Raw genomic sequence first — 23,137 nt, 5'->3', positions numbered from 1 at the left:
TTCCATAGGAATCCATTGTGTGGATTTCACCAGAAAAGTTTCAGTGTCCAATTTTGAAAGGTACAAATATTCCTCTAAAATCAGCCGAACTACAAATTCCGATTTACTCACTTGTTATCAGGAGAGATCCCAGTGCTGCATCTTTTAGACCAGCACTGACCCTGAAAAGTAATTCTAAGCGTACTTACCAGTAACTTGTATTTCCTTGCATCGGAATCCATTGTGTGGTTTTCACCAGAAAAGTTTCTTAGTGTCCAATTTTGATACATACAAATATTCCTCTAAAATTAGCCGAACTAAGAATTCTGATTTACTCACCTGTTATCAGGAGATAACCCAGTGCTGCATCTTTTAGACCAGCACTGACCCTGAAAAGTAATTCTAAGCGTACTTACCAGTAACTTGTATTTTCTTCTATAGGAATCCATTGTGTGGTTTTCACCAGAAAAGTTTTTTTAGTGTCCAATTTTGATACATACAAATATTCCTCTAAAATTAGCCGAACTAAGAATTCTGATTTACTCACCTGTTATCAGGAGATAACCCAGTGCTGCATCTTTTATACCAGCACTGACCCTGAAAAGTAATTCTAAGCGTACTTACCAGTAACTTGTATTTCCTTCCATAGGAATCCATTGTGTGGTTTTCACCAGAAAAGTTTCTGTGTCTATTTTTGAAACGCACAAATATTCCTTTAATATCAGCCGACTTACTCACCTGTTATCAGGAGAGAACCCAGTGCTGCATCTTTTAGTCCAGCACTGTCCCTGAAAAGCCTTTTCTCAGCGTACTTACCAGTAATTTGTATTTCCTTCCATAGGAATCCATTGTGTGGTTTTCACCAGAAAAGTTTCTGTGTCTATTTTTGAAACATACAAATATTCCTCTAATATCAGCCAAAGTACGAATTCTGATTTACTCACCTGTTATCAGGAGAGAACCCAGTGCTGCATCTTTTAGTCCAGCACTGTCCCTGAAAAGTATTTTCTAAGCGTACTTACCAGTAACTTGTATTTCCTTCCATAGGAATCCATTGTGTGGTTTTCAACAGAAAAGTTTCTGTGTCCTTTTTTGAAACGTACAAATATTCCTCTAAAATCAGCCGAACTACGAATTCCGATTTACTCACCTGTCATCAGTAGAGAACCCAGTGCTGCATCTTTTAGCCCAGCACTGACCCTGAAAAGTAATTCTAAGCGTACTTACCAGTAACTTGTATTTCCTTCCTTAGGAATCCATTGTGTGGTTTTCACCAGAAAAGTTTCTGTGTCCATTTTTGAAACGTACAATTATTCCTCTAAAATCAGCCGAACTACGAATTCCAATATACTCACCTGTTATCAGGAGAGAACCCAGTGCTGCAACTTTTAGTCCAGCACTGACCCTGAAAAGTAATTCTAAGCGTACTTTCCAGTAACTTGTATTTCCTTCCATAGGAATCCATTGTGTGGTTTTCACCAGAAAAGTTTCCAAGTGTCCATTTTTCAAACGTACAAATATTCCTCTAAAATCAGCCGAACTACGAATTCCGATTTACTCACCTGTCATCAGTAGAGAACCCAGTGCTGCATCTTTTAGCCCAGCACTGACCCTGAAAAGTAATTCTAAGCGTACTTACCAGTAACTTGTATTTCCTTCCTTAGGAATCCATTGTGTGGTTTTCACCAGAAAAGTTTCTGTGGTCATTTTTGAAACGTACAATTATTCCTCTAAAATCAGCCGAACTACGAATTCCAATATACTCACCTGTTATCAGGAGAGAACCCAGTGCTGCAACTTTTAGTCCAGCACTGACCCTGAAAAGTAATTCTAAGCGTACTTTCCAGTAACTTGTATTTCCTTCCATAGGAATCCATTGTGTGGTTTTCACCAGAAAAGTTTCTAAGTGTCCATTTTTCAAACGTACAAATATTCCTCTAAAATCAGCCGAACTACGAATTCCGATTTACTCACCTGTTATCAGGAGAGAACCCAGTGCTGCATCTTTTAGCCCAGCACTAACCCTGAAAAGTAATTCTAAGCGTACTTACCAGTAACTTGTATTTCCTTCCATAGGAATCCATTGTGTGGTTTTCACCAGAAAAGTTTCTGTGTCTATTTTTGAAACGCACAAATATTCCTTTAATATCAGCCGACTTACTCACCTGTTATCAGGAGAGAACCCAGTGCTGCATCTTTTAGTCCAGCACTGTCCCTGAAAAGTCTTTTCTCAGCATACTTACCAGTAATTTGTATTTCCTTCCATAGGAATCCATTGTGTGGTTTTCACCAGAAAAGTTTCTGTGTATTTTTTTGAAACATACAAATATTCCTCTAAAATCATCCAAAGTACGAATTCTGATTTACTCACCTGTTATCAGGAGAGAACCCAGTGCTGCATCTTTTAGTCCAGCACTGTCCCTGAAAAGTATTTTCTAAGCATACTTACCAGTAACTTGTATTTCCTTCCATAGGAATCCATTGTGTGGTTTTCACCAGAAAAGTTTCTGTGTCCATTTTTGAAACGTACAAATATTCCTCTAAAATCAGCCGAACTACGAATTCTGATTTACTCACCTGTCATCAGTAGAGAACCCAGTGCTGCATCTTTTAGCCCAGCACTGACCCTGAAAAGTAATTCTAAGCGTACTTACCAGTAACTTGTATTTCCTTCCTTAGGAATCCATTGTGTGGTTTTCACCAGAAAAGTTTCTGTGTCCATTTTTGAAACGTACAATTATTCCTCTAAAATCAGCCGAACTACGAATTCCAATATACTCACCTGTTATCAGGAGAGAACCCAGTGCTGCAACTTTTAGTCCAGCACTGACCCTGAAAAGTAATTCTAAGCGTGCTTTCCAGTAACTTGTATTTCCTTCCATAGGAATCCATTGTGTGGTTTTCACCAGAAAAGTTTCCAAGTGTCCATTTTTCAAACGTACAAATATTCCTCTAAAATCAGCCGAACTACGAATTCCGATTTACTCACCTGTTATCAGGAGAGAACCCAGTGCTGCATCTTTTAGCCCAGCACTAACCCTGAAAAGTAATTCTAAGCGTACTTACCAGTAACTTGCATTTCCTTCCATAGGAATGATTTGTGTGGTTTTCACCAGAAAAGTTTCTGTGTCCATTTTTGAAACGTACAAATATTCCTCTAAAATCAGCCGAACTACGAATTCCGATTCACTCACCTGTTATCAGGAGAGAACCCATTGCTGCATCTATTCGTCCAGCACTGACCCTAAAAAGTAATTCTAAGTGTACTTACCAGTAACTTGTATTTCCTTCCATAGGAATCCATTGTGTGGTTTTCACCAGAAAAGTTCCTAAGTGTCCATTTTTGAAACTTACAAATATTCCTCTAAACTCAGCCGAAGTACGAATTCTGATTTACTCACCTTTTATCAGGAGAGAACCCAGTGCTGCATCTTTTAGACCAGCAATGACCCTGAAAAGTAATTCTAAGCGTAATTACCAGTAACTTGTATTTACTTCCATAGGAATCCATTGTGTGGTTTTCACCAGAAAAGTTTGTAAGTGTCCATTTTTGAAATGTACAAATATTCCTTTAAAATCAGCCGAACTACAAATTCCGATTTACTCACCTGTTAACAGGAGATGACCCAGTGCTGCATCGTTTAGACCAGCACTGACTCTGAAAAGTAATTCTAAGCGTACTTACCAGTAACTTTGAGTGTCCATTGTTGAAACACACAAATATTCCTCTAAAATAAGGCGAACTACGAATTCCGATTTTCTCACCTGTTATCAGGAGAGAACCCACTGCTACATCTTTCATCTCAGTACTGACCCTGAAATGTAATTCTAAGCGTACTAACCAGTAACTTGTATTTCATTCCATAGGAATCCATTGTGTGGATTTCACCAGAAAAGTTTCAGTGTCCAATTTTGAAAGGTACAAATATTCCTCTAAAATCAGCCGAACTACGATTTCCGATTTACTCACCTGTTATCAGGAGAGAACCCAGTGCTGCATCTTTTAGACCAGCACTGACTCTGAGAAGTAATTCTAAGCATACTTACCAGTAACTTGTATTTCCTTCCATTGGAATCCTTTGTGTGGTTTTCACCAGATAAGTGTCCAATTTTGAAACGTACAAATATTCCTCTAAAATCAGCCGAACTACGAATTCCGATTTACTCACCTGTTATCAGGAGAGAACCCAGTGCTGCATCTTTCAGCCCAGCACTGACCCTAAAAAGTAATTCTAAGTGTACTTACCAGTAACTTGTATTTCCTTCCATAGGAATCCATTGTGTGGTTTTCACCAGAAAAGTTCCTAAGTGTCCATTTTTGAAACTTACAAATATTCCTCTAAACTCAGCCGAAGTACGAATTCTGATTTACTCACCTTTTATCAGGAGAGAACCCAGTGCTGCATCTTTTAGACCAGCAATGACCCTGAAAAGTAATTCTAAGCGTAATTACCAGTAACTTGTATTTCCTTCCATAGGAATCCATTGTGTGGTTTTCACCAGAAAAGTTTGTAAGTGTCCATTTTTGAAATGTACAAATATTCCTTTAAAATCAGCCGAACTACAAATTCCGATTTACTCACCTGTTAACAGGAGATGACCCAGTGCTGCATCGTTTAGACCAGCACTGACTCTGAAAAGTAATTCTAAGCGTACTTACCAGTAACTTTGAGGGTCCATTTTTGAAACACACAAATATTCCTCTAAAATAAGGCGAACTACGAATTCCGATTTTCTCACCTGTTATCAGGAGAGAACCCACTGCTACATCTTTCATCTCAGTACTGACCCTGAAATGTAATTCTAAGCGTACTAACCAGTAACTTGTATTTCATTCCATAGGAATCCATTGTGTGGATTTCACCAGAAAAGTTTCAGTGTCCAATTTTGAAAGGTACAAATATTCCTCTAAAATCAGCCGAACTACGATTTCCGATTTACTCACCTGTTATCAGGAGAGAACCCAGTGCTGCATCTTTTAGACCAGCACTGACTCTGAGAAGTAATTCTAAGCATACTTACCAGTAACTTGTATTTCCTTCCATTGGAATCCTTTGTGTGGTTTTCACCAGATAAGTGTCCAATTTTGAAACGTACAAATATTCCTCTAAAATCAGCCGAACTACGAATTCCGATTTACTCACCTGTTATCAGGAGAGAACCCAGTGCTGCATCTTTCAGCCCAGCACTGACTCTGAAAAGTAATTCTAAGCGTACTTACCAGTAACTTGTATTTCCTTCCATAGGAATCCATTGTGTGGATTTCACCAGAAAAGTTTCAGTGTCCATTTTTGAAACGTACAAATATTCCTCTAAAATCAGCCGAACAACGAATTCCGATTTACTCACCTGTGATCAGGAGAGAACCCACTGCTACATCTTCCACCCCAGTACTGACCCTGAAAAGTAATTCTAAGCGTACTTACCATTAACTTGTTTTTCCTTCCATAGGAATCCATTGTGTGGTTTTCACCAGAAAAGTTTCTAAGTGTCCAATTTTGAAAGGTACAAATATTCCTCTAAAATCAGCCGAACTACTAATTCCGATTTACTCACCTGTTATCAGGAGAGAACCCAGTGCTGCATCTTTTAGAACAGCACTGACTTTGAGAAGTAGTTCTAAGCATACTTACCAGTAACTTATATTTCCTTCCATAGGAATCCTTTGTGTGGTTTTCACCAGATAAGTGTCCAATTTTGAAACGTACAAATATTCCTCTAAAATCAGCCGAACTACTAATTCCGATTTACTCACCTGTGATCAGGAGAGAACCCAGTGCTGCATCTTTAATCCCAGCACAGACCCTGAAAAGTAATTCTAAGCGTACTTACCAGTAACTTGTATTTGCTTCCATAGGAATCCATTGTGTGGTTTTCACCAGAAAAGTTTCTGTGTCTATTTTTGAAACTTGCAAATATTGCTCTAAAATCAGCCGAAGTACGAATTCTGATTTACTCACCTGTTATCAGGAGAGAACCCAGTGCTCCATCTTTTAGTCCAACACTGACCCTGAAAAGTAATTCTAAGTGTACTTACCAGTAACTTGTAATTCATTCCATAGGAATCCATTGTGTGGTTTTGAGCAGAAAAGTTTCTAAGTGGCCATTTTTGAAACGTACAAATATTCCTCTAAAATGAGCTGAACTACGAATTCCGATTTACTCTCCTGTTATCAGGAGATAACCCAGTGCTGCATCTTTCAGCCTAGTACTGACCCTGAAAAGTCATTCTAAGCGTACTTACCAGTAACTTGTATTTCCTTGCATCGGAATCCATTGTGTGGTTTTCACCAAAAAAGTTTCATAGTGTCCAATTTTGATACGTACAAATATTCCTCTACAATCAGCCGAACTACGAATTCCGATTTACTCACCTGTTATCAGGAGAGAACCCAGTGCTGCATCTTTTAGCCCAGCACTGACCCTGAAAAGTAATTCTAAGCGTACTTACCAGTAACTTGTATTTCCTTGCATTGGAATCCATTGTGTGGTTTTCACCAGAAAAGTTTCTTAGTGTCCAATTTTGATACGTACAAATATTCCTCTACAATCAGCCGAACTACGAATTCCGATTTACTCACCTGTTATCAGGAGATAACCCAGTGCTGCATCTTTTAGACCAACACTGACCCTGAAAAGTAATTCTAAGCGTACTTACCAGTAACTTGTATTTTCTTCCATAGGAATCCATTGTGTGGTTTTCACCAGAAAAGTTTCTTAGTGTCCAATTTTGATACATACAAATATTCCTCTAAAATTAGCCGAACTAAGAATTCTGATTTACTCACCTGTTATCAGGAGATAACCCAGTGCTGCATCTTTTAGACCAGCACTGACCCTGAAAAGTAATTCTAAGCATACTTACCAGTAACTTGTATTTCCTTCCATAGGAATCCATTGTGTGGTTTTCACCAGAAAAGTTTCTGTGTCTATTTTTGAAACGCACAAATATTCCTTTAATATCAGCCGACTTACTCACCTGTCATCAGGAGAGAACCCAGTGCTGCATCTTTTAGCCCAGCACTGTCCCTGAAAAGTCTTTTCTCAGCGTACTTACCAGTAATTTGTATTTCCTTCCATAGGAATCCATTGTGTGGTTTTCACCAGAAAAGTTTCTGTGTCTTTTTTTGAAACATACAAATATTCCTCTAAAATCATCCAAAGTACGAATTCTGATTTACTCACCTGTTATCAGGAGAGAACCCAGTGCTGCATCTTTTAGTCCAGCACTGTCCCTGAAAAGTATTTTCTAAGCGTACTTACCAGTAACTTGTATTTCCTTCCATAGGAATCCATTGTGTGGTTTTCACCAGAAAAGTTTCTGTGTCCATTTTTGAAACGTACAAATATTCCTCTAAAATCAGCCGAACTACGAATTCCGATTTACTCACCTGTTATCAGGAGAGAACCCAGTGCTGCATCTTTTAGCCCAGCACTGACCCTGAAAAGTAATTCTAAGTGTACTTACCAGTAACTTGCATTTCCTTCCATAGGAATTATTTGTGTGGTTTTCACTAGAAAAGTTTCTGTGTCCATTTTTGAAACGTACAAATATTCCTCTAAAATCAGCTAAACTACGAATTCCGATTTACTCACCTGTTATCAGGAGAGAACCCAGTGCTGCATCTTTTAGTCCAGCACTGACCCTTTAAAAGTAATTCTAAGTGTACTTACCAGTAACTTGTATTTCCTTCCATAGGAATCCATTGTGTGGTTTTCACCAGAAAAGTTCCTAAGTGTCCATTTTTGAAACTTACAAATATTCCTCTAAACTCAGCCGAAGTACGAATTCTGATTTACTCACCTTTTATCAGGAGAGAACCCAGTGCTGCATCTTTTAGACCAGCAATGACCCTGAAAAGTAATTCTAAGCGTACTTACCAGTAACTTGTATTTCCTTCCATAGGAATCCATTGTGTGGTTTTCACCAGAAAAGTTTGTAAGTGTCCATTTTTGAAATGTACAAATATTCCTTTAAAATCAGCCGAACTACAAATTCCGATTTACTCACCTGTTAACAGGAGATGACCCAGTGCTGCATCGTTTAGACCAGCACTGACTCTGAAAAGTATTTCTAAGCGTACTTACCAGTAACTTGTATTTCCTTCCATAGGAATCCATTGTGTGGTTTTCACCAGAAAAGTTTCTAAGTGTCCATTTTTGAAACACACAAATATTCCTCTAAAATAAGGTGAACTACGAAATCCGATTTTCTCACCTGTTATCAGGAGAGAACCCACTGCTACATCTTTCATCCCAGTACTGACCCTGAAATGTAATTCTAAGCGTACTAACCAGTAACTTGTATTTCATTCCATAGGAATCCATTGTGTGGATTTCACCAGAAAAGTTTCAGTGTCCAATTTTGAAAGGTACAAATATTCCTCTAAAATCAGCCGAACTACGATTTCCGATTTACTCACCTGTTATCAGGAGAGAACCCAGTGCTGCATCTTTTAGACCAGCACTGACTCTGAGAAGTAATTCTAAGCGTACTTACTAGTAACTTGTATTTCCTTCCATTGGAATCCTTTGTGTGGTTTTCACCAGATAAGTGTCCAATTTTGAAACGTACAAATATTCCTCTAAAATCAGCCGGACTACGAATTCCGATTTACTCACCTGTTATCAGGAGAGAACCCAGTGCTGCATCTTTCAGCCCAGCACTGACTCTGAAAAGTAATTCTAAGCGTACTTACCAGTAACTTGTATTTCCTTCCATAGGAATCCATTGTGTGGATTTCACCAGAAAAGTTTCAGTGTCCAATTTTGAAAGGTACAAATATTCCTCTAAAATCAGCCGAACTACAAATTCCGATTTACTCACTTGTTATCAGGAGAGATCCCAGTGCTGCATCTTTTAGACCAGCACTGACCCTGAAAAGTAATTCTAAGCGTACTTACCAGTAACTTGTATTTCCTTGCATCGGAATCCATTGTGTGGTTTTCACCAGAAAAGTTTCTTAGTGTCCAATTTTGATACATACAAATATTCCTCTAAAATTAGCCGAACTAAGAATTCTGATTTACTCACCTGTTATCAGGAGATAACCCAGTGCTGCATCTTTTAGACCAGCACTGACCCTGAAAAGTAATTCTAAGCGTACTTACCAGTAACTTGTATTTTCTTCCATAGGAATCCATTGTGTGGTTTTCACCAGAAAAGTTTCTTAGTGTCCAATTTTGATACATACAAATATTCCTCTAAAATTAGCCGAACTAAGAATTCTGATTTACTCACCTGTTATCAGGAGATAACCCAGTGCTGCATCTTTTAGACCAGCACTGACCCTGAAAAGTAATTCTAAGCGTACTTACCAGTAACTTGTATTTCCTTCCCTAGGAATCCATTGTGTGGTTTTCACCAGAAAAGTTTCTGTGTCCATTTTTGAAACCTACAATTATTCCTCTAAAATCAGCCGAACTAGGAATTCCGATATACTCACCTGTTATCAGGAGAGAACCCAGTGCTGCAACTTTTTGTCCAGCACTAACCCTGAAAAGTAATTCTAAGCGTACTTTCCAGTAACTTGTATTTCCTTCCATAGGAATCCATTGTGTGGTTTTCACCAGAAAAGTTTCTAAGTGTCCATTTTTCAAATGTACAAATATTCCTCTAAAATCAGCCGAACTACGAATTCCGATTTACTCACCTGTTATCAGGAGAGAACCCAGTGCTGCATCTTTTAGCCCAGCACTGACCCTGAAAAGTAATTCTAAGTGTACTTACCAGTAACTTGCATTTCCTTCCATAGGAATTATTTGTGTGGTTTTCACCAGAAAAGTTTCTGTGTCCATTTTTGAAACGTACAAATATTCCTCTAAAATCAGCCGAACTACGAATTCCGATTTACTCACCTGTTATCAGGAGAGAACCCAGTGCTGCATCTTTTAGTCCAGCACTGACCCTTTAAAAGTAATTCTAAGCGTACTTACCAGTAACTTGTATTTCCTTCCATAGGAATCCATTGTGTGGTTTTCACCAGAAAAGTTCCTAAGTGTCCATTTTTGAAACTTACAAATATTCCTCTAAACTCAGCCAAAGTACGAATTCTGATTTACTCACCTTTTATCAGGAGAGAACCCAGTGCTGCATCTTTTAGACCAGCACTGACTCTGAAAAGTAATTCTAAGCGTACTTACCAGTAACTTGTATTTCCTTCCATAGGAATCCATTGTGTGGTTTTCACCAGAAAAGTTTCTAAGTGTCCATTTTTGAAACACACAAATATTCCTCTAAAATAAGGCGAACTACGAAATCCGATTTTCTCACCTGTTATCAGGAGAGAACCCACTGCTACATCTTTCATCCCAGTACTGACCCTGAAATGTAATTCTAAGCGTACTAACCAGTAACTTGTATTTCATTCCATAGGAATCCATTGTGTGGATTTCACCAGAAAAGTTTCAGTGTCCAATTTTGAAAGGTACAAATATTCCTCTAAAATCAGCCGAACTACGATTTCCGATTTACTCACCTGTTATCAGGAGAGAACCCAGTGCTGCATCTTTTAGACCAGCACTGACTCTGAGAAGTAATTCTAAGCGTACTTACCAGTAACTTGTATTTCCTTCCATTGGAATCCTTTGTGTGGTTTTCACCAGATAAGTGTCCAATTTTGAAACGTACAAATATTCCTCTAAAATCAGCCGGACTACGAATTCCGATTTACTCACCTGTTATCAGGAGAGAACCCAGTGCTGCATCTTTCAGCCCAGCACTGACTCTGAAAAGTAATTCTAAGCGTACTTACCAGTAACTTGTATTTCCTTCCATAGGAATCCATTGTGTGGATTTCACCAGAAAAGTTTCAGTGTCCAATTTTGAAAGGTACAAATATTCCTCTAAAATCAGCCGAACTACAAATTCCGATTTACTCACTTGTTATCAGGAGAGATCCCAGTGCTGCATCTTTTAGACCAGCACTGACCCTGAAAAGTAATTCTAAGCGTACTTACCAGTAACTTGTATTTCCTTGCATTGGAATCCATTGTGTGGTTTTCACCAGAAAAGTTTCTTAGTGTCCAATTTTGATACATACAAATATTCCTCTAAAATTAGCCGAACTAAGAATTCTGATTTACTCACCTGTTATCAGGAGATAACCCAGTGCTGCATCTTTTAGACCAGCACTGACCCTGAAAAGTAATTCTAAGCGTACTTACCAGTAACTTGTATTTTCTTCCATAGGAATCCATTGTGTGGTTTTCACCAGAAAAGTTTCTTAGTGTCCAATTTTGATACATACAAATATTCCTCTAAAATTAGCCGAACTAAGAATTCGGATTTACTCACCTGTTATCAGGAGATAACCCAGTGCTGCATCTTTTAGACCAGCACTGACCCTGAAAAGTAATTCTAAGCGTACTTACCAGTAACTTGTATTTCCTTCCATAGGAATCCATTGTGTGGTTTTCACCAGAAAAGTTTCTGTGTCCATTTTTGAAACGTACAATTATTCCTCTAAAATCAGCCGAACTAGGAATTCCGATATACTCACCTGTTATCAGGAGAGAACCCAGTGCTGCAACTTTTAGTCCAGCACTGACCCTGAAAAGTAATTCTAAGCGTACTTTCCAGTAACTTGTATTTCCTTCCATAGGAATCCATTGTGTGGTTTTCACCAGAAAAGTTTCTGTGTCCATTTTGAAACGTACAAATATTCCTCTAAAATCAGCCGAACTACGAATTCCGATTTACTCACCTGTCATCAGTAGAGAACCCAGTGCTGCATCTTTTAGCCCAGCACTGACCCTGAAAAGTAATTCTATGCGTACTTACCAGTAACTTGTATTTCCTTCCATAGGAATCCATTGTGTGGTTTTCACCAGAAAAGTTTCTGTGTCCATTTTTGAAACGTACAATTATTCCTCTAAAATCAGCCGAACTAGGAATTCCGATATACTCACCTGTTATCAGGAGAGAACCCAGTGCTGCAATTTTTAGTCCAGCACTGACCCTGAAAAGTAATTCTAAGCGTACTTTCCAGTAACTTGTATTTCCTTCCATAGGAATCCATTGTGTGGTTTTCACCAGAAAAGTTTCTAAGTGTCCATTATTCAAATGTACAAATATTCCTCTAAAATCAGCCGAACTACGAATTCCGATTTACTCACCTGTTATCAGGAGAGAACCCAGTGCTGCATCTATTAGCCCAGCACTGACCATGAAAAGTAATTCTAAGTGTACTTACCAGTAACTTGCATTTCCTTCCATAGGAATTATTTGTGTGGTTTTCACTAGAAAAGTTTCTGTGTCCATTTTTGAAACGTACAAATATTCCTCTAAAATCAGCCGAACTACGAATTCCGATTTACTCACCTGTTATCAGGAGAGAACCCAGTGCTGCATCTTTTAGTCCAGCACTGACCCTTTAAAAGTAATTCTAAGCGTACTTACCAGTAACTTGTATTTCCTTCCATAGGAATCCATTGTTTGGTTTTCACCTGAAAAGTTCCTAAGTGTCCATTTTTGAAACTTACAAATATTCCTCTAAACTCAGCCGAAGTACGAATTCTGATTTACTCACCTTTTATCAGGAGAGAACCCAGTGCTGCATCTTTTAGACCAGCAATGACCCTGAAAAGTAATTCTAAGCGTACTTACCAGTAACTTGTATTTCCTTCCATAGGAATCCATTGTGTGGTTTTCACCAGAAAAGTTTGTAAGTGTCCATTTTTGAAATGTACAAATATTCCTTTAAAATCAGCCGAACTACAAATTCCGATTTACTCACCTGTTAACAGGAGATGACCCAGTGCTGCATCGTTTAGACCAGCACTGACTCTGAAAAGTAATTCTAAGCGTACTTACCAGTAACTTGTATTTCCTTCCATAGGAATCCATTGTGTGGTTTTCACCAGAAAAGTTTCTAAGTGTCCATTTTTGAAACACACAAATATTCCTCTAAAATAGGGCGAACTACGAATTCCGATTTTCTCACCTGTTATCAGGAGAGAACCCACTGCTACATCTTTCATCCCAGTACTGACCCTGAAATGTAATTCTAAGCGTACTAACCAGTAACTTGTATTTCATTCCATAGGAATCCATTGTGTGGATTTCACCAGAAAAGTTTCAGTGTCCAATTTTGAAAGGTACAAATATTCCTCTAAAATCAGCCGAACTACGATTTCCGATTTACTCACTTGTTATCAGGAGAGATCCCAGTGCTGCATCTTTTAGACCAGCACTGACCCTGAAAAGTAATTCTAAGCGTACTTACCAGTAACTTGTATTTCCTTGCATCGGAATCCATTGTGTGGTTTTCACCAGAAAAGTTTCTTAGTGTCCAATTTTGATACATACAAATATTCCTCTAAAATTAGCCGAACTAAGAATTCTGATTTACTCACCTGTTATCAGGAGATAACCCAGTGCTGCATCTTTTAGACCAGCACTGACCCTGAAAAGTAATTCTAAGCGTACTTACCAGTAACTTGTATTTTCTTCCATAGGAATCCATTGTGTGGTTTTCACCAGAAAAGTTTCTTAGTGTCCAATTTTGATACATACAAATATTCCTCTAAAATTAGCCGAACTAAGAATTCTGATTTACTCACCTGTTATCAGGAGATAACCCAGTGCTGCATCTTTTAGACCAGCACTGACCCTGAAAAGTAATTCTAAGCGTACTTACCAGTAACTTGTATTTCCTTCCATAGGAATCCATTCTGTGGTTTTCACCAGAAAAGTTTCTGTGTCTATTTTTGAAACGCACAAATATTCCTTTAATATCAGCCGACTTACTCACCTGTTATCAGGAGAGAACCCAGTGCTGCATCTTTTAGTCCAGCACTGTCCCTGAAAAGTCTTTTCTCAGCGTACTTACCAGTAATTTGTATTTCCTTCCATAGGAATCCATTGTGTGGTTTTCACCAGAAAAGTTTCTGTCTTTTTTTGAAACTTACAAATATTCCTCTAAAATCATCCAAAGTACGAATTCTGATTTACTCACCTGTTATCAGGAGAGAACCCAGTGCTGCATCTTTTAGTCCAGCACTGTCCCTGAAAAGTATTTTCTAAGCGTACTTACCAGTAACTTGTATTTCCTTCCATAGGAATCCATTGTGTGGTTTTCACCAGAAAAGTTTCTGTGTCCATTTTTGAAACGTACAAATATTCCTCTAAAATCAGCCGAACTACGAATTCCGATTTACTCACCTGTCATCAGTAGAGAACCCAGTGCTGCATCTTTTAGCCCAGCACTGACCCTGAAAAGTAATTCTAAGCGTACTTACCAGTAACTTGTATTTCCTTCCATAGGAATCCATTGTGTGGTTTTCACCAGAAAAGTTTCTGTGTCCATTTTTGAAACGTACAATTATTCCTCTAAAATCAGCCGAACTAGGAATTCCGATATACTCACCTGTTATCAGGAGAGAACCCAGTGCTGCAACTTTTTGTCCAGCACTGACCCTGAAAAGTAATTCTAAGCGTACTTTCCAGTAACTTGTATTTCCTTCCATAGGAATTATTTGTGTGGTTTTCACCAGAAAAGTTTCTGTGTCCATTTTTGAAACGTACAAATATTCCTCTAAAATCAGCCGAACTACGAATTCCGATTTACTCACCTGTTATCAGGAGAGAACCCAGTGCTGCATCTTTCAGTCCAGCACTGACCCTTTAAAAGTAATTCTAAGCGTACTTACCAGTAACTTGTATTTCCTTCCATAGGAATCCATTGTGTGGTTTTCACCAGAAAAGTTCCTAAGTGTCCATTTTTGAAACTTACAAATATTCCTCTAAACTCAGCCGAAGTACGAATTCTGATTTACTCACCTTTTATCAGGAGAGAACCCAGTGCTGCATCTTTTAGACCAGCAATGACCCTGAAAAGTAATTCTAAGCGTACTTACCAGTAACTTGTATTTCCTTCCATAGGAATCCATTGTGTGGTTTTCACCAGAAAAGTTTGTAAGTGTCCATTTTTGAAATGTACAAATATTCCTTTAAAATCAGCCGAACTACAAATTCCGATTTACTCACCTGTTAACAGGAGATGACCCAGTGCTGCATCGTTTAGACCAGCACTGACTCTGAAAAGTAATTCTAAGCGTACTTACCAGTAACTTGTATTTCCTTCCATAGGAATCCATTGTGTGGTTTTCACCAGAAAAGTTTCTAAGTGTCCATTTTTGAAACACACAAATATTCCTCTAAAATAAGGCGAACTACGAAATCCGATTTTCTCACCTATTATCAGGAGAGAACCCACTGCTACATCTTTCATCCCAGTACTGACCCTGAAATGTAATTCTAAGCGTACTAACCAGTAACTTGTATTTCATTCCATAGGAATCCATTGTGTGGATTTCACCAGAAAAGTTTCAGTGTCCAATTTTGAAAGGTACAAATATTCCTCTAAAATCAGCCGAACTACGATTTCCGATTTACTCACCTGTTATCAGGAGAGAACCCAGTGATGCATCTTTTAGACCAGCACTGACTCTGAGAAGTAATTCTAAGCGTACTTACCAGTAACTTGTATTTCCTTCCATTGGAATCCTTTGTGTGGTTTTCACCAGATAAGTGTCCAATTTTGAAACGTACAAATATTCCTCTAAAATCAGCCGAACTACGAATTCCGATTTACTCACCTGTTATCAGGAGAGAACCCAGTGCTGCATCTTTCAGCCCAGCACTGACTCTGAAAAGTAATTATAAGCGTACTTACCAGTAACTTGTATTTCCTTCCATAGGAATCCATTGTGTGGATTTCACCAGAAAAGTTTCAGTGTCCAATTTTGAAAGGTACAAATATTCCTCTAAAATCAGCCGAACTACAAATTCCGATTTACTCACTTGTTATCAGGAGAGATCCCAGTGCTGCATCTTTTAGACCAGCACTGACCCTGAAAAGTAATTCTAAGCGTACTTACCAGTAACTTGTATTTCCTTGCATCGGAATCCATTGTGTGGTTTTCACCAGAAAAGTTTCTTAGTGTCCAATTTTGATACATACAAATATTCCTCTAAAATTAGCCGAACTAAGAATTCTGATTTACTCACCTGTTATCAGGAGATAACCCAGTGCTGCATCTTTTAGACCAGCACTGACCCTGAAAAGTAATTCTAAGCGTACTTACCAGTAACTTGTATTTTCTTCCATAGGAATCCATTGTGTGGTTTTCACCAGAAAAGTTTCTTAGTGTCCAATTTTGATACATACAAATATTCCTCTAAAATTAGCCGAACTAAGAATTCTGATTTACTCACCTGTTATCAGGAGATAACCCAGTGCTGCATCTTTTAGACCAGCACTGACCCTGAAAAGTAATTCTAAGCGTACTTACCAGTAACTTGTATTTCCTTCCATAGGAATCCATTGTGTGGTTTTCACCAGAAAAGTTTCTGTGTCTATTTTTGAAACGCACAAATATTCCTTAAATATCAGCCGACTTACTCACCTGTTATCAGGAGAGAACCCAGTGCTGCATCTTTTAGTCCAGCACTGTCCCTGAAAAGTTTTTTCTCAGCATACTTACCAGTAATTTGTATTTCCTTCCATAGGAATCCATTGTGTGGTTTTCACCAGAAAAGTTTCTGTGTCTTTTTTTGAAACATAGAAATATTCCTCTAAAATCATCCAAAGTACGAATTCTGATTTACTAACCTGTTATCAGGAGAGAACCCAGTGCTGCATCTTTTAGTCCAGCACTGTCCCTGAAAAGTATTTTCTAAGCGTACTTACCAGTAACTTGTATTTCCTTCCATAGGAATCCATTGTGTGGTTTTCACCAGAAAAGTTTCTGTGTCCATTTTTGAAACGTACAAATATTCCTCTAAAATCAGCCGAACTACGAATTCCAATTTACTCACCTGTCATCAGTAGAGAACCCAGTGCTGCATCTTTTAGCCCAGCACTGACCCTGAAAAGTAATTCTAAGCGTACTTACCAGTAACTTGTATTTCCTTCCATAGGAATCCATTGTGTGGTTTTCACCAGAAAAGTTTCTGTGTCCATTTTTGAAACGTACAATTATTCCTCTAAAATCAGCCGAACTAGGAATTCCGATATACTCACCTGTTATCAGGAGAGAACCCAGTGCTGCAACTTTTAGTCCAGCACTGACCCTGAAAAGTAATTCTAAGCATACTTTCCAGTAACTTGTATTTCCTTCCATAGGAATCCATTGTGTGGTTTTCACCAGAAAAGTTTCTAAGTGTCCATTATTCAAATGTACAAATATTCCTCTAAAATCAGCCGAACTACGAATTCCGATTTACTCACCTGTTATCAGGAGAGAACCCAGTGCTGCATCTTTTAGCCCAGCACTGACCCTGAAAAGTAATTCTAAGTGTACTTACCAGTAACTTGCATTTCCTTCCATAGGAATTATTTGTGTGGTTTTCACTAGAAAAGTTTCTGTGTCCATTTTTGAAACTTACAAATATTCCTCTAAACTCAGCCGAAGTACGAATTCTGATTTACTCACCTTTTATCAGGAGAGAACCCAGTGCTGCATCTTTTAGACCAGCAATGACCCTGAAAAGTAATTCTAAGCGTACTTACCAGTAACTTGTATTTCCTTCCATAGGAATCCATTGTGTGGTTTTCACCAGAAAAGTTTGTAAGTGTCCATTTTTGAAATGTACAAATATTCCTTTAAAATCAGCCGAACTACAAATTCCGATTTACTCACCTGTTAACAGGAGATGACCCAGTGCTGCATCGTTTAGACCAGCACTGACTCTGAAAAGTAATTCTAAGCGTACTTACCAGTAACTTGTATTTCCTTCCATAGGAATCCATTGTGTGGTTTTCACCAGAAAAGTTTCTGTGTCCATTTTTGAAACGTACAAATATTCCTCTAAAATCAGCCGAACTACGAATTCCAATTTACTCACCTGTCATCAGTAGAGAACCCAGTGCTGCATCTTTTAGCCCAGCACTGACCCTGAAAAGTAATTCTAAGCGTACTTACCAGTAACTTGTATTTCCTTCCATAGGAATCCATTGTGTGGTTTTCACCAGAAAAGTTTCTGTGTCCATTTTTGAAACGTACAATTATTCCTCTAAAATCAGCCGAACTAGGAATTCCGATATACTCACCTGTTATCAGGAGAGAACCCAGTGCTGCAACTTTTAGTCCAGCACTGACCCTGAAAAGTAATTCTAAGCATACTTTCCAGTAACTTGTATTTCCTTCCATAGGAATCCATTGTGTGGTTTTCACCAGAAAAGTTTCTAAGTGTCCATTATTCAAATGTACAAATATTCCTCTAAAATCAGCCGAACTACGAATTCCGATTTACTCACCTGTTATCAGGAGAGAACCCAGTGCTGCATCTTTTAGCCCAGCACTGACCCTGAAAAGTAATTCTAAGTGTACTTACCAGTAACTTGCATTTCCTTCCATAGGAATTATTTGTGTGGTTTTCACTAGAAAAGTTTCTGTGTCCATTTTTGAAACTTACAAATATTCCTCTAAACTCAGCCGAAGTACGAATTCTGATTTACTCACCTTTTATCAGGAGAGAACCCAGTGCTGCATCTTTTAGACCAGCAATGACCCTGAAAAGTAATTCTAAGCGTACTTACCAGTAACTTGTATTTCCTTCCATAGGAATCCATTGTGTGGTTTTCACCAGAAAAGTTTGTAAGTGTCCATTTTTGAAATGTACAAATATTCCTTTAAAATCAGCCGAACTACAAATTCCGATTTACTCACCTGTTAACAGGAGATGACCCAGTGCTGCATCGTTTAGACCAGCACTGACTCTGAAAAGTAATTCTAAGCGTACTTACCAGTAACTTGTATTTCCTTCCATAGGAATCCATTGTGTGGTTTTCACCAGAAAAGTTTGTAAGTGTCCATTTTTGAAATGTACAAATATTCCTTTAAAATCAGCCGAACTACAAATTCCGATTTACTCACCTGTTAACAGGAGATGACCCAGTGCTGCATCGTTTAGACCAGCACTGACTCTGAAAAGTAATTCTAAGCGTACTTACCAGTAACTTGTATTTCCTTCCATAGGAATCCATTGTGTGGTTTTCACCAGAAAAGTTTCTAAGTGTCCATTTTTGAAACACACAAATATTCCTCTAAAATAAGGCGAACTACGAATTCCGATTTTCTCACCTGTTATCAGGAGAGAACCCACTGCTACATCTTTCATCCCAGTACTGACCCTGAAATGTAATTCTAAGCGTACTAACCAGTAACTTGTATTTCATTCCATAGGAATCCATTGTGTGGATTTCACCAGAAAAGTTTCAGTGTCCAATTTTGAAAGGTACAACTATTCCTCTAAAATCAGCCGAACTACGATTTCCGATTTACTCACTTGTTATCAGGAGAGATCCCAGTGCTGCATCTTTTAGACCAGCACTGACCCTGAAAAGTAATTCTAAGCGTACTTACCAGTAACTTGTATTTCCTTGCATCGGAATCCATTGTGTGGTTTTCACCAGAAAAGTTTCTTAGTGTCCAATTTTGATACATACACATATTCCTCTAAAATTAGCCGAACTAAGAATTCTGATTTACTCACCTGTTATCAGGAGATAACCCAGTGCTGCATCTTTTAGACCAGCACTGACCCTGAAAAGTAATTCTAAGCGTACTTACCAGTAACTTGTATTTTCTTCCATAGGAATCCATTGTGTGGTTTTCACCAGAAAAGTTTCTTAGTGTCCAATTTTGATACATACAAATATTCCTCTAAAATTAGCCGAACTAAGAATTCTGATTTACTCACCTGTTATCAGGAGATAACCCAGTGCTGCATCTTTTAGACCAGCACTGACCCTGAAAAGTAATTCTAAGCGTACTTACCAGTAACTTGTATTTCCTTCCATAGGAATCCATTGTGTGGTTTTCACCAGAAAAGTTTCTGTGTCTATTTTTGAAACGCACAAATATTCCTTTAATATCAGCCGACTTACTCACCTGTTATCAGGAGAGAACCCAGTGCTGCATCTTTTAGTCCAGCACTGTCCCTGAAAAGCCTTTTCTCAGCGTACTTACCAGTAATTTGTATTTCCTTCCATAGGAATCCATTGTGTGGTTTTCACCAGAAAAGTTTCTGTCTATTTTTGAAACATACAAATATTCCTCTAATATCAGCCAAAGTACGAATTCTGATTTACTCACCTGTTATCAGGAGAGAACCCAGTGCTGCATCTTTTAGTCCAGCACTGTCCCTGAAAAGTATTTTCTAAGCGTACTTACCAGTAACTTGTATTTCCTTCCATAGGAATCCATTGTGTGGTTTTCACCAGAAAAGTTTCTGTGTCCATTTTTGAAACGTACAAATATTCCTCTAAAATCAGCCGAACTACGAATTCCGATTTACTCACCTGTCATCAGTAGAGAACCCAGTGCTGCATCTTTTAGCCCAGCACTGACCCTGAAAAGTAATTCTAAGCGTACTTACCAGTAACTTGTATTTCCTTCCATAGGAATCCATTGTGTGGTTTTCACCAGAAAAGTTTCTGTGTCCATTTTTGAAACGTACAAATATTCCTCTAAAATCAGCCGAACTACGAATTCCGATTTACTCACCTGTTATCAGGAGAGAACCCAGTGCTGCATCTTTTAGCCCAGCACTGACCCTGAAAAGTAATTCTAAGTGTACTTACCAGTAACTTGCATTTCCTTCCATAGGAATTATTTGTGTGGTTTTCACTAGAAAAGTTTCTGTGTCCATTTTTGAAACGTACAAATATTCCTCTAAAATCAGCCAAACTACGAATTCCGATTTACTCACCTGTTATCAGGAGAGAACCCAGTGCTGCATCTTTTAGTCCAGCACTGACCCTTTAAAAGTAATTCTAAGTGTACTTACCAGTAACTTGTATTTCCTTCCATAGGAATCCATTGTGTGGTTTTCACCAGAAAAGTTCCTAAGTGTCCATTTTTGAAACTTACAAATATTCCTCTAAACTCAGCCGAAGTACGAATTCTGATTTACTCACCTTTTATCAGGAGAGAACCCAGTGCTGCATCTTTTAGACCAGCAATGACCCTGAAAAGTAATTCTAAGCGTACTTACCAGTAACTTGTATTTCCTTCCATAGGAATCCATTGTGTGGTTTTCACCAGAAAAGTTTGTAAGTGTCCATTTTTGAAATGTACAAATATTCCTTTAAAATCAGCCGAACTACAAATTCCGATTTACTCACCTGTTAACAGGAGATGACCCAGTGCTGCATCGTTTAGACCAGCACTGACTCTGAAAAGTAATTCTAAGCGTACTTACCAGTAACTTGTATTTCCTTCCATAGGAATCCATTGAGTGGTTTTCACCAGAAAAGTTTCTAAGTGTCCATTTTTGAAACACACAAATATTCCTCTAAAATAAGGCGAACTACGAATTCCGATTTTCTCACCTGTTATCAGGAGAGAACCCACTGCTACATCTTTCATCCCAGTACTGACCCTGAAATGTAATTCTAAGCGTACTAACCAGTAACTTGTATTTCATTCCATAGGAATCCATTGTGTGGATTTCACCAGAAAAGTTTCAGTGTCCAATTTTGAAAGGTACAAATATTCCTCTAAAATCAGCCGAACTACGATTTCCGATTTACTCACCTGTTATCAGGAGAGAACCCAGTGCTGCATCTTTTAGACCAGCACTGACTCTGAGAAGTAATTCTAAGCGTACTTACCAGTAACTTGTATTTCCTTCCATTGGAATCCTTTGTGTGGTTTTCACCAGATAAGTGTCCAATTTTGAAACGTACAAATATTCCTCTAAAATCAGCCGAACTACGAATTCCGATTTACTCACCTGTTATCAGGAGAGAACCCAGTGCTGCATCTTTCAGCCCAGCACTGACTCTGAAAAGTAATTCTAAGCGTACTTACCAGTAACTTGTATTTCCTTCCATAGGAATCCATTGTGTGGATTTCACCAGAAAAGTTTCAGTGTCCAATTTTGAAAGGTACAAATATTCCTCTAAAATCAGCCGAACTACAAATTCCGATTTACTCACTTGTTATCAGGAGAGATCCCAGTGCTGCATCTTTTAGACCAGCACTGACCCTGAAAAGTAATTCTAAGCGTACTTACCAGTAACTTGTATTTCCTTGCATCGGAATCCATTGTGTGGTTTTCACCAGAAAAGTTTCTTAGTGTCCAATTTTGATACATACAAATATTCCTCTAAAATTAGCCGAACTAAGAATTCTGATTTACTCACCTGTTATCAGGAGATAACCCAGTGCTGCATCTTTTAGACCAGCACTGACCCTGAAAAGTAATTCTAAGCGTACTTACCAGTAACTTGTATTTTCTTCCATAGGAATCCATTGTGTGGTTTTCACCAGAAAAGTTTTTTAGTGTCCAATTTTGATACATACAAATATTCCTCTAAAATTAGCCGAACTAAGAATTCTGATTTACTCACCTGTTATCAGGAGATAACCCAGTGCTGCATCTTTTAGACCAGCACTGACCCTGAAAAGTAATTCTAAGCGTACTTACCAGTAACTTGTATTTCCTTCCATAGGAATCCATTGTGTGGTTTTCACCAGAAAAGTTTCTGTGTCTATTTTTGAAACGCACAAATATTCCTTTAATATCAGCCGACTTACTCACCTGTTATCAGGAGAGAACCCAGTGCTGCATCTTTTAGTCCAGCACTGTCCCTGAAAAGCCTTTTCTCAGCGTACTTACCAGTAATTTGTATTTCCTTCCATAGGAATCCATTGTGTGGTTTTCACCAGAAAAGTTTCTGTGTCTATTTTTGAAACATACAAATATTCCTCTAATATCAGCCAAAGTACGAATTCTGATTTACTCACCTGTTATCAGGAGAGAACCCAGAGCTGCATCTTTTAGTCCAGCACTGTCCCTGAAAAGTATTTTCTAAGCGTACTTACCAGTAACTTGTATTTCCTTCCATAGGAATCCATTGTGTGGTTTTCAACAGAAAAGTTTCTGTCTTTTTTTGAAACGTACAAATATTCCTCTAAAATCAGCCGAACTACGAATTCCGATTTACTCACCTGTCATCAGTAGAGAACCCAGTGCTGCATCTTTTAGCCCAGCACTGACCCTGAAAAGTAATTCTAAGCGTACTTACCAGTAACTTGTATTTCCTTCCTTAGGAATCCATTGTGTGGTTTTCACCAGAAAAGTTTCTGTGTCCATTTTTTAAACGTACAATTATTCCTCTAAAATCAGCCGAACTACGAATTC

Source organism: Triturus cristatus, chromosome 1_1 (assembly GCF_964204655.1).
Source record: "Triturus cristatus chromosome 1_1, aTriCri1.1, whole genome shotgun sequence".
Classification (NCBI taxonomy): domain Eukaryota; kingdom Metazoa; phylum Chordata; class Amphibia; order Caudata; family Salamandridae; genus Triturus; species Triturus cristatus.
Note: the sequence above shows the minus strand (reverse complement) of the source record.